This window comes from Ischnura elegans, chromosome 3, assembly GCF_921293095.1.
Source record: "Ischnura elegans chromosome 3, ioIscEleg1.1, whole genome shotgun sequence".
Taxonomy (NCBI): Eukaryota; Metazoa; Arthropoda; class Insecta; order Odonata; family Coenagrionidae; genus Ischnura; species Ischnura elegans.
In genome coordinates this window covers 109,712,420-109,723,821 of record NC_060248.1, presented here as the reverse complement: position 1 = coordinate 109,723,821, position 11,402 = coordinate 109,712,420, and positions in this window count along the sequence as shown.

Below are 11,402 nucleotides of genomic sequence, written 5' to 3'. Positions count from 1 at the left end.
ATTTTACTCTAAATTGTTCCAAATTTCACCCAGAAAAGCTGGCTCGCAAAGAACTCCATTGCTGCATTTCAAAACTCGCAGATTTTACACAAAAGGAGAGGGCAATAAATCTCGCTTCGCCATTTTATGGCTCCTTTTTCGCAACAACTCTCCCAGAGAAACCCTTCAGTTGAGCCTCCATGCACCTGAGCCCCAATGAAAAGGACGCCCAGATTCCGACGATACGCAGCTATTCTTCTAAGGGTGAGAAGTCATTCGTCCCTAAGAAAGAGACTTAACGGAAAAGGTTGTAAAGAAAGAGCACTGAAGTTTTCTCACATTCCCCACAAAAATCTCGGAACAAATACACCCTTATTTGACCTACCTAACTCTCACTGTCCACAGTGAAGGTATGCTCAAGCGGCCCTTAAATGCGTAGAGGGCTCTTGGAGTTCAAGTGAACAGTTCTTACGCAGGCCTCGAAAATTAACTCTTATTTTTAAATTAAGACTTAGAAATTAGACTTGGACAATACCCGTCCAGTAAAATTCCCGCATTCACTATTTCTATCTTATTCAGCACAAGCCGGAGTAAACAGTGAGAAGGAAAGCGTTATCCTGATGTTAAAATTAAGAAAATATAGTAATAGTGAACCGATTACCACATTAAGTACGCATTAGGGGCCCTAGATTGTTTGACTCTGTACGCGAATTGTGCAAGCAGACTAGGGAAGAGCAGCTCAGCGGATATTTTACTGATGAAAACACTTATAAGAGTGGTGATTTTTCTATCGCATACGCTGCGTTTAACATCTAACCACAGCACTGTAGAGCGTATTTTATTTTTTTAAACCGGAATGAATATACGATTAAAATTTAATGTTATAATTAAATTAATGTTCCGTGTGTCTCATGGAGTGGTAAGATTTGTTCCTCTAGTGAATTTCATTCTAATTCTGGGAATAAACAAGGGAGGATTTTCCTCCTCCCATTTTATCCTGACTGACTATAATATCCTGACTCCCATTTTTAATTTGCGTGAGATGGACGAAGTGAGCACATTTAAGAGCAGGCACACCTTTGTTTTTCTAAATAGATAAAACGTAAAAAAAAGTTTTGACTTCAGATACACCTGGATTTTCCTTCTGCATCAGATCACATGGAATGTCTCTCTCATGAATTAAACCAACAGGTGTTGATTCACGAGCGCGAAGGCCTATATGAGATAAAATCAATTTCTAGCATTTAATCGCAAGTGACTTCCTATTCGTAAGATAGCCGTTCTAAGAAATCTAGTTAGATTTATTCCTCACTATTAAAATTGATCTAATTACAAAGCTACTATTCACCAGAGCTCACAAAATTATCCCTATTGAATAGAAGTCATTACGATTACCAATTGTTTCAGGAAACCGAAATTGCCTCTTTGTGACACTCATTTCGGGTTGGAGAACCCGCAACACATTAAGGACTTTCAAATGTAAGCCGTCATATGTGTGAAAGAATGATGAATGTCCTTCACACGGTAGACGCGAACACGGGAGTTGTCTCGGCATGACCTTGCGTAGCGGAGCAAAGCGTAATAACACAACATTGACGCTCCCCCGAATTGAAGGAGATAACCGATGGTCGATGGTTCATAGGGGCAATTCATGAATTCCCCTTCTGAAGGTTAGAGTCAAATCACTCGATACAGCAATTAATTTTCAGAGGCACTCCGGTAACTAGTTTAAGAGGACTTATCGCACCCTCTTCAGAAGTTGAATTTTAATTTGTAGCGACAAATTACTCCTTTATAATTACTTTTGTCAACCTAAAATTTTCATGTCATACGGAGAGGCTCTTTTTCAATCTTTCCCCGTATCGCAAATATAAAAATTGTACGTCTAAGGAAATACTTCGGCAATCTTTTCGAACGCGAGGCAGAGACAATTGTTCACAAAACCGCACTCTGGAAAGCAATGAATACCCTGAAACGTTCAAGAAGTTAGCCCATGCTTTAACAATAGAAGGAACAGACCCGTAAATATAATTTGATTTTTTCACATAGAAATGGGGTAATACCTATCTACCTTAAAATGCTAACACTAGCCAAAACGACGGGTTAAGCTTTCATATTTTATTTGCTACGGTAACGCGTGTTTTATTCAGGAAATCACTACGCTATATTACGTCTGGCCATTCTGATGTTTTATTTAGCACGTTTATGCATTTAAAATTCCTTGTTACGTTTTGAATGTAAGGAAGCAGCATACCATACCGATTGGCGTGTGACAGGCAAGGGTAGAGGAACCAGGAGCGATGTGATACCTGTCCACTTTAGTTTTTTCATTGGAAAATTATTTGTCAAAAATAAATCATTTTTGTCGATAAAAAAGGAAAACGCTATATTTAATGAAATCATCAAATAATTTCAACATAAACGAGGAAATATTCAAAATAATTACTACCCATGAAAATGACGGAAATTGGTCATTTTAGGTAGCCATACGACCCTGGTCGTTCTAGTGTTAAACGAGTAATGCGTCACCAGAAAAAAACTTGTCGAGCGGGAGAGACGGTCGCGTCCTGCCGAGAAATCACTAAGAGCACAAGGATAAACGTATTTTTAAGAAGGGTGAAAACGCATTCCTACCCAGTTCCTAATTTCACTAGCCATCACACTCGTGTCACGATTCCGCAGGCTTTCAAATAGGGAAAATGACCAAATAGGTTAGCGATCAACCACCCGAATAATCGATAAGAATTGAAGGAGATGGGCGGCTTGTTGGACACAAGATCAGTAATGTGGAGAGCGTGAGGTTGGATTGAGTGGAGAGTGAGTTAGTGTGTGGTATGGGGATGGCAAAAGGTAAGGAGAACCGGATGATGAGACACAGGAGGGAGAGACGGGAATCGTCCGATATTGTGAATGGGATTGCGTCGACGGGAGGTCAGTGGCGTAGCCAGGGGGGAGGTCCAGGGGGTCCAGACCCTCCCCCGAAACATAAAAACACAATTATTTTACTTCATAAAAGAAAATATTGAAAAATCATGAATTTACCAAATTTTATTTATTATATTACATTATATTACATATATTACACATTAAATATTATAATTCATATTTCTTTAACAAATGAAGTTATTTCGATTATGAAAAGGGTTAAAATTAGTTTAAAACCCATTAATTAGTTCCATGTTTTTCAAAACTATTCTCCCCTGGTTTTGGACCCCTCCCCCCGAACAAAATTCCCGGCTACGCCACTAGGTATGGGGATGGAAAAAGGTAAGGAGAACCGGATGATGAGACACAGGAGGGAGAGAGGTGAATCTTCCGATATTGTGAATGGGACTGTAGCGACGGAAGGAGGGGGATGAGATGAAAAGAGACAGTGGGGGGAGGGGGAGTTTGTTTGGGGCGACTGACTAAATGAAGGGACGTCGGGTACAGAGGAACTAGAGGGATGAGGAGGAATAGAGTGTCATAAAACGCGGGGGGAGAGGGGGGTCGCTTTCCTTTGACGAATGGATTTCCCACCCTCTCTAAAACCCTTGGGGACTCTAAACCCACTTTTAACTCCCCCACGCACACACACAGTTCGCCTTCTCCACTTACCCTTGCATTTCAACCACTCCCCCATCACAGAGGGAAGAACTACTTACTCAAATCCGACCTCTCACCCCCAATTCGAACGCCACCCTTCTCCTCTCCACGCCATCCGACAACTCCCAATGAATCCGCCACCCCTTAACCTACAAATTAATAACGCGATGGAGTTTGAGGTTTTATCGGGCTTTCAATTTGGAGGCGATGGAGTTTACACTATTACCTTCCCAGCGGGGGGATTTTGATGGCAGTCACCCCACTCTGCCCCCAATAAGGGTGGAAAGTTGAGAGAGAACATTTTTGAAGGGCAAGACATTTTGGGGGTGAGTGGGAAAAGGTTGGGAGGTGGAATTTGGAGTGGGAATTTGTGGACAGAGGCGATGGAGGTGGTAAAGGCGAGAATATTGGAATGGGATGGCGGCGTGGTAAAACATGATTGAAGAGGGAAGGAAGGGGATGGCAATAAGTCTCGCAGGAAGTGTTTCCCATGGCTCAAGTGGCATTGAAAACCAGCGAAAAATGATTCTGCTTTGACACATACCTGAAGTATAATAATCGAGAAATAAATATAGTGTGAGTATACCGATGGGTTTACAATGTAAAAATGCTAGAAAAAAATAAGATGGCAATCCTTAGAAGGATCTAAGGTTTTCCCAGCGAATAGACTGGAGGAGGAGTTCTCGGGTTTCCAGCCGGGTCCAAGGGTTTTTCAGCACCGACGTTTCGAAGGTTAAGTCTGCCATCGTCTTCATGGTGAATGGCAGAAGAATTCATCCTGAAGACGATGGCAGACTTAGCCTTCGAAAAGTCGGTGCTGATAAACCCTTGGACCCGGCTGTAAACCCGAGAACTCTTCCTCCAGCGATCCTTTGACTTGAAACATTAACTATAATTCAGAGAGACATGAAAAGTCTGATGGCATCAACTTACTCGGACATACAAGCTGGCTCAATGTATCAGTATGAATATAACCCCATTCTGTGTGTCACACTCTTGAAGTATTATATCCGAGCGGTGAGTGAAGTAACTATATAGCAACGTTTTTTTATTTAGAAAATTTAGATATTAGTTAGCAATCCTCTATACTCTCTTTACTACTCTCACCATCCCAGGGATAGTTCTAGCAACGACATTATTAAGTCAGTACGACACAAGAAACTAAACTAAAATAAAACAAACAAACTGGAAATAACAACGATAAAAAATCTGGCGTAATTATATAAATTAATATCAAACGAGTGTAGCGAAAGCAATGCCATGACCAGAAAATACTTACTAGATAATCGCCTTAATCCGACGAATGAGACCCCTCTCTAGCAGCAGACAGGAATTTGCCAAATATTATGTAGAACGTACGATCAATGGCAAACAGGATAAACGAAGCACAATCCTGATCAGTTCAAGGAACACTCGGCGCACTATTAAAACGGAAAATTCTTTCAGTTCACAGCCGTGATGTACCAATTGGAATCGGAGCACTAATTCACTATCGGAGATCTCACTTTATGGAAAGCCACAGAAAACCATTAATCAGATGTCTCAGGAGCCTTGCATGCACACTTTCGTAGGAATATAGCATTAAATAATGAGCGATCAATCATTTATCGCAAGCTCCTTCTCACGATCGGAAACCTCAGCGAAACACGTATTAGTGAATGCATATCACTCACTGAACATGTTCCTCTCACGGTCAAACGCGTAACACACCGCCAACGCGGAACTCACCGCCGGAGGGAGCTTATTCCCGCCAAGACTCTGACGTCATCGGTGTCAAAACCTTCGAATTCATAGAACACCTTGGGACGTGACGTCATTCCTACACTGGTGGCTGAGAAAAGGCTCCTCGCTCAAACCCAGGCTCTTGAAATTTTAAATGCATATTCTCCACCACGAAAATAGTTCGCTGGTCAGCCGAAAAACCTGCTTTTTGCTCGTATTTCTGTTGGCATTCGGGTATTTATTTCTCGATAAACTTATTAAAGCCAATTATCGATTTACTGCGATGCGCTAAATGAATAGTCTTTATCTGATGTGGAGCCTTCATCCCAGGCCCTCCATGCCGCGCTTCGTTCGGTATATTCAGGCTTAAGTCATTCCTGGTTATTTTTTTATGATAAAGGAGATAAACTTTGACAATCCTTCATTCAAAGAATGGAACCCTTGCACATAGTGTCGCAAATGCTCACTATGATTCAGATATCAGCCCATCGGTTAAAAATAAATCTTCACTCATTAATAAGGAAAAAATCCAATTCTTCTGAAAAAATTCCTTGTTTAAGCGTGTGGATTTACACCAAACGAAAAAGAATTGCTACAGTGACTAAAGACAGTAGAGATTGCCAACCCCTAAAATGCATACTTTATACCATCTAGAATGAATTAAAATCAATTTTCGCCCAGTTGTCCATACATTTTGCAAATCATCTATTATTTTCTACACTTCCTTACCGTCTGACGGCTGTACTTTCTTCGTTCATTTCGTTAATGCAATAAATTCGGGCATACTGAAGGAACACATGGAAGGAATTTTATACAGCTACAAATATATGTAACGAAATCTTTTGATCGGGGGAGATCATAATTTTTTGAGCCATGAATAATTGTAAGAAGCTATCACAACACTGTCGAGGCAATGCATCATTAAAAGTTGGCTGAGGATTATACCAACGTTCTTTTTTTTATTTTCGTTTTATATAAGCGATATAAATTGTTACTGCTTTTAATAAAAGGAATAAAATGTAACTAGATTCCCTTTATCGAATTGGGTGTAAACGCTTAAGTATGTACATCGTACATAAAAACAATTCTACAAACTTTGGGTCGAATACAAAGAATAATAATCGCCTAAAACCTCAGCCTCGCAATTCACTTGAAAACATCCTTCCCTTTTAATGTTCCCAGACAATACTTAGGCAAAATATCGTACGTTACTTTGCCTTACTCTGCTCTTTCATTCAATCTACCGATTCGATCGATGGATTTATCTTCCTCATAGGAAAATCCACTAGGATTGGTAGCATATTAATTGCGTTTCGCTTGGTTTCGCTGTTAGTAGGGCCCGCCCGCCTTTGTGACGGTGCGGGATTCCTCGTCCCCTCCCTTCCTTCCCTATCCCCTCCCCGGAGGCGTCGTCGGGCTCTCATCGCGGCGGCGCCTTCTTCCTTGTTCCTTCCCGTCCTTCCCCTTCTGGGTGCAGAGGAGAAAAGCTAGCGCTTACAATCCCTGCCCCAGGAGTTTATCCGCGAACCCGCCCTAGGGTTTCGTTTCCATTGCTCCTTCATTCAAAATGTGGCGCTACCGAAGAATGATGAAGATAAAATGGATCGATCGTGTAAGTAATGAAGAAGTGTTAAGAAGAGTGGGAGAAAAGAGAATTCTTCTGAAAAAGACCGGAAAACTTGGTTGGCCACATTATGAGGCATGATGACCTGAAGAAAACAAAAATTAAATCCAAACTTGAAGCCTGAACGTGGTGGGTGGAAGTATTCCTTATTCGCAATGACAACACTTGACGTGATTACCAAAATTTATTTATTTTAAATAACGGCCGGTTTCGGCTATCAAGCCATTATCAAGTAAATAAACACCAACCTATAATAAATACCGAAGAATGGTATTTGTGTACATGACAACGGCTTGATCTAGACGAAACTGGCCGTTATTTTTTTAAATAATTGTGGAAGTCACGAAATGTTATCATTCCTTATACTGATGAAAAACATTGAGAGTGACAGGTGAAAGAGAAGACAGTCAAGGGACGGCCCCGAATTAGTTACATAGGACAGGTTATAAGGATGTAAAAGAGAACAAATTAGTCGCTATTGAAAAACTAGCGGATAGGAAAGAGGAATGGAGAGCTGCGTCAAACCAATCTCGCGCTTGTTGACTAATGATGATGATGGCTCTGTCTAACTTACGGCGTTTGAAAGTGAATGAAGTGGCTCATCATATCCTCACCATATGTATCCACCTAACATCACTCGGAATTGATACGCGGAGGATGAGGAAGGGGATGGGCTAGGATCGAGAGACAAGGTGCGAGCAAAGGAAGGGCAGGGAGGAGTACTTCCCCAGCGCGAGCCGTATCAAAGATTCAAGAGGTTTGCGAGGGAATCGACACCGGCGCAAAAGAACCGATCATGGTGAATTCCTAAACCCAAACCTCCCCTCCTTGCCTTGCACCCCTAACCAACTAGACTCACTCCTTCCCCTCCCCCCCCCACCTGAAACCATAACATCCACCGACTAAACCATCTTCTTCTCCATCCCCACCCCCACTTCCCCACTCATCTCTGAATCGCAACTTTTGCCCCAAGTAAGAAGAAGAAAAAAAAAACCTAAGCCACCACCGCTTCTCCAATTCCGACGGCAAAAGTGATTTGATCGGAAGCGGTGGCTGGTTTGTGTGGGTGTGGCGGAGAAGGAAGAGGGGTAGGAGGAGAAAAAGGGAATACCAGCCCTGTCGAAAAGGAAGCGTTCGGGGAAGTGTCCGGGTAGTGTTGCGGGAGTGTTCAGGAAGCGTTTAACGGTACGTGAACGCTTCCCGGCAGCTTCCCGAACACTTCCTCAACACTACCTGACTGTCGACCCTTCGCTTGCCGAACACTTCCTCGCCACTTCGTGGTTGAAACACTTCCCGGACGTTTCCCCGACACTCCCGGAACGCTTCCGAAGCGTGGGAAACACTTCCTCGACGCTCGCTGGACGTTTCCCCGACACTCGACTGCGACCGTTGTCGACACTCCCCGAACGCTTCCGAAACACTTCCGCGGAAGCGTTCCAAGTGGGCCATAATCTGCTTCCCGAACACTTCCGCGACACCTCCTCAACGCTACCCCAACACTTGCCCGCCACTTCCCGAACACTCCGTCCGACGCTTCCCCAACACTTCCTCAACACTTCCGTTTCGCCTGGGAGGGTATTTTTTCAGAATGAGGGGGGTCTTGTGTGGGGGGAAGTATTCGGGGGGGAGGAGGCAGGGAGAAATTGGAGATGGAGAGATCGTCATAATGCGGAGAATTCGAAGGGAATTCTGGGGGGAGGGGGAAATTCCTCGTAGCCGCCTCCCGATCGGCTCTGGGATGGGGGAGCGAATGGCTGTTATGGGGTTTTTGAGGAGGGAGAAGCAAGATCAGGCGTAGGGCTGGAGGGAGGGAGAGGGGTTGGAGAATTTCCGAAAGCGATGGCCCAGGAAGGGGATTGGGGGGAGGGTGGGCTGCTAAGACGATAAGTAAGGCGAGTTTAAAGGGGGCCTCATGAAGCGCATTTCTAAGGAGGGTTCTTTCGCGATATAATTCAGCGACGAGGTCAAATTCACTGAATATAGGTCATTGGTTCAGTTTTTATCCGACATGCTGAAGCCATCACTTAAGGGTGTATATCTACCATCAGTTCATCAGGAAAGCATTGTGTTTCAGAGTGTGTCGTAAATTTTCAGAGAGTTTCATAAATTAATGAAAAAATTTCCAAGACCTACACTTCAAGACCCTAATCAGCATTAATGTTTCATAAATTATACATATCGATGTCTAAGTTCTAACAACACGTATCTCAAAAATAGAAGCTTTTCAGGAGAGTCAAAGAAACGTTTTATATTTTTAATGGTACACTGAAATTAAAAACGAAAAAATCCATAAAACTGAAAAATAAGCATACATTTGCAAACTAAGAGTCGTTTTTTGGTTGAATTTTATTTTTTAAATGTAATTACACTTTGCTGAAGATACCTGTCTCAAACAGGCCAAATTTTGAGATGCGTATTGTCAGAACTTAGCCATCGATATACTGCATTTATTTTAAAGATTGGTTTCAAATATTATTTGCGATTTGCCTGCAATATATTTTGTAGATCGGGCTAACAGTAAAACTCGCAGTTGGAGTGAATGACAAAATAGTATATCAAGACGTTGGCATAGCAATTCCCAACTGCACACTCCCGAAGTTATCCATAGGGTAGAAGTGGTTACGATAAAAACACGATAACCATTGAGTAAAGGCGTACAAATATACCCTCTGTAGAAACGAGATGAATCCCTAATAGTATTTCCGTCCCCAGAGATAAAGGTCGATCCTTTTTCGTACCAACCGAATACAGATAAACTTAGAGGGAATTAGAACTATAATGAGAAACTAATAAGGTTACCTCAATGTCTAAGAAGAGGCGTTTGGCAACACACATCTATCACCTGTTGACCACAGTTATCTTCAAACGAACTTTACGAATGGTGAGGATGCTTGGCCATGGATCCATCACTGATTCATGACATTTAACCCAAAAAAATAGATGTAATATAATTTATTACCAAAGGATCATGATACCCAGTCATATCAAACTATACAGCTACTCGTTCTTCTTGGGCACAAATACATCTTTTCCACCATAATTCAATTGCCATCTTGGATTTTAACCATCAACTTTATTTCAATTTTACCCAACTCCAGAAAAAAACTCTTACCTTTTCATATTTGAAAATAGGCTGAGCAAGTCGTTTACGGGGATCAAATTCGACGATCAACTTTCAGTGGGCAACATATGGTCTGCCTATGTAGGGTATTGTACCTATTAAATTCGAAGAAAAGATCTGTTCTTTCAATTTGAACCCACGCACTGATTAAATAGGAACTAGAACCTTTTTTACTGAAAGCATTGCACCCAAAAAATAAAATTCCCACGTAAACCCACAGTAATCTACATTAAAGTTCATTACTACACAAGCATGGTTAAAATTTTGGAATACTTACCATAACTTTTGAAGCTGTTTAAATCTAACCTCTGGTGTATTTAACATTCTGATTTAACGTCCGTTGCCAAATACAATGTAATTTCACCATCATATTGGTGGCAACCTGTATTGTATAAACCTGTTTCAAATTTTGGCAATGGCCATAGCAATGTACAAGAATGTATAAAAAATTGAAACAGATATATATATAATGTTTTCATAGGGGGCAGCGCAGGAGAAGGATATTATCAATGCCATTTCGTACACTAAGAAACTGAAGTAACTGTAGCCCACACGATTCAACCTATTCAATGATTCTTCCTGCAGAACTGCTTCAGCAATCCAGTATCCTAGCAACATAAAGATTTTCAAGAAGAGATGCAAAAATTTATCGTAGAAAACTAATTTCACTGCTTATTTTAAAATTTCGATTTCACTGATCTAATTCCATTTTGGTCATTAATTTTTATTTATTCCATTATCATTACATATTAACTGTTATCACCAGGCAAATAGCCAACTTGTTACTTGAATGGTATAATAATAATGATAATACATTTACTATATCAACTAAAGATAGACAAGGAGAACAACAATTTATGCCAAGTCATAACAATATTACAATGATAAATGGATCATGATGGTTTCGTCCTGATAAGCCATTTAAAGCGTGTCAGCAGGTGCCGTTTTTATACTAACTTAGTGATCGGACGTCTGTAAAGCAAATTGTCCGGAATAAATAATTAATAACGGTTACATCCGTACAGCACAGGCAGAATTTTACTCGTGTATACTAACAATAAGTCGAAATTTGGTGTAAGGAATAAGTCGAGAATTTGCCCGTTTTTACACGTGTACTTGCTGTGTAAATTTGGGCCAACTCCCTTGACCCTTTATGCATAAAAATTTGTAGCAAAATTTAGTACTGCATATGCTGTGGTCAGCAGTAATCTAAACATGATGAAAGTTTCAAGAAAGATAATTCAATTGAGTCGTCTACCTTAATACCAGCAAAAGTTTCCCAACGAAATCTGGTTAAAATCATTTTACGAATCAGCATGTAACATATATTATACAGGTATATATTTTCTTATGACTGCATATATATAATTG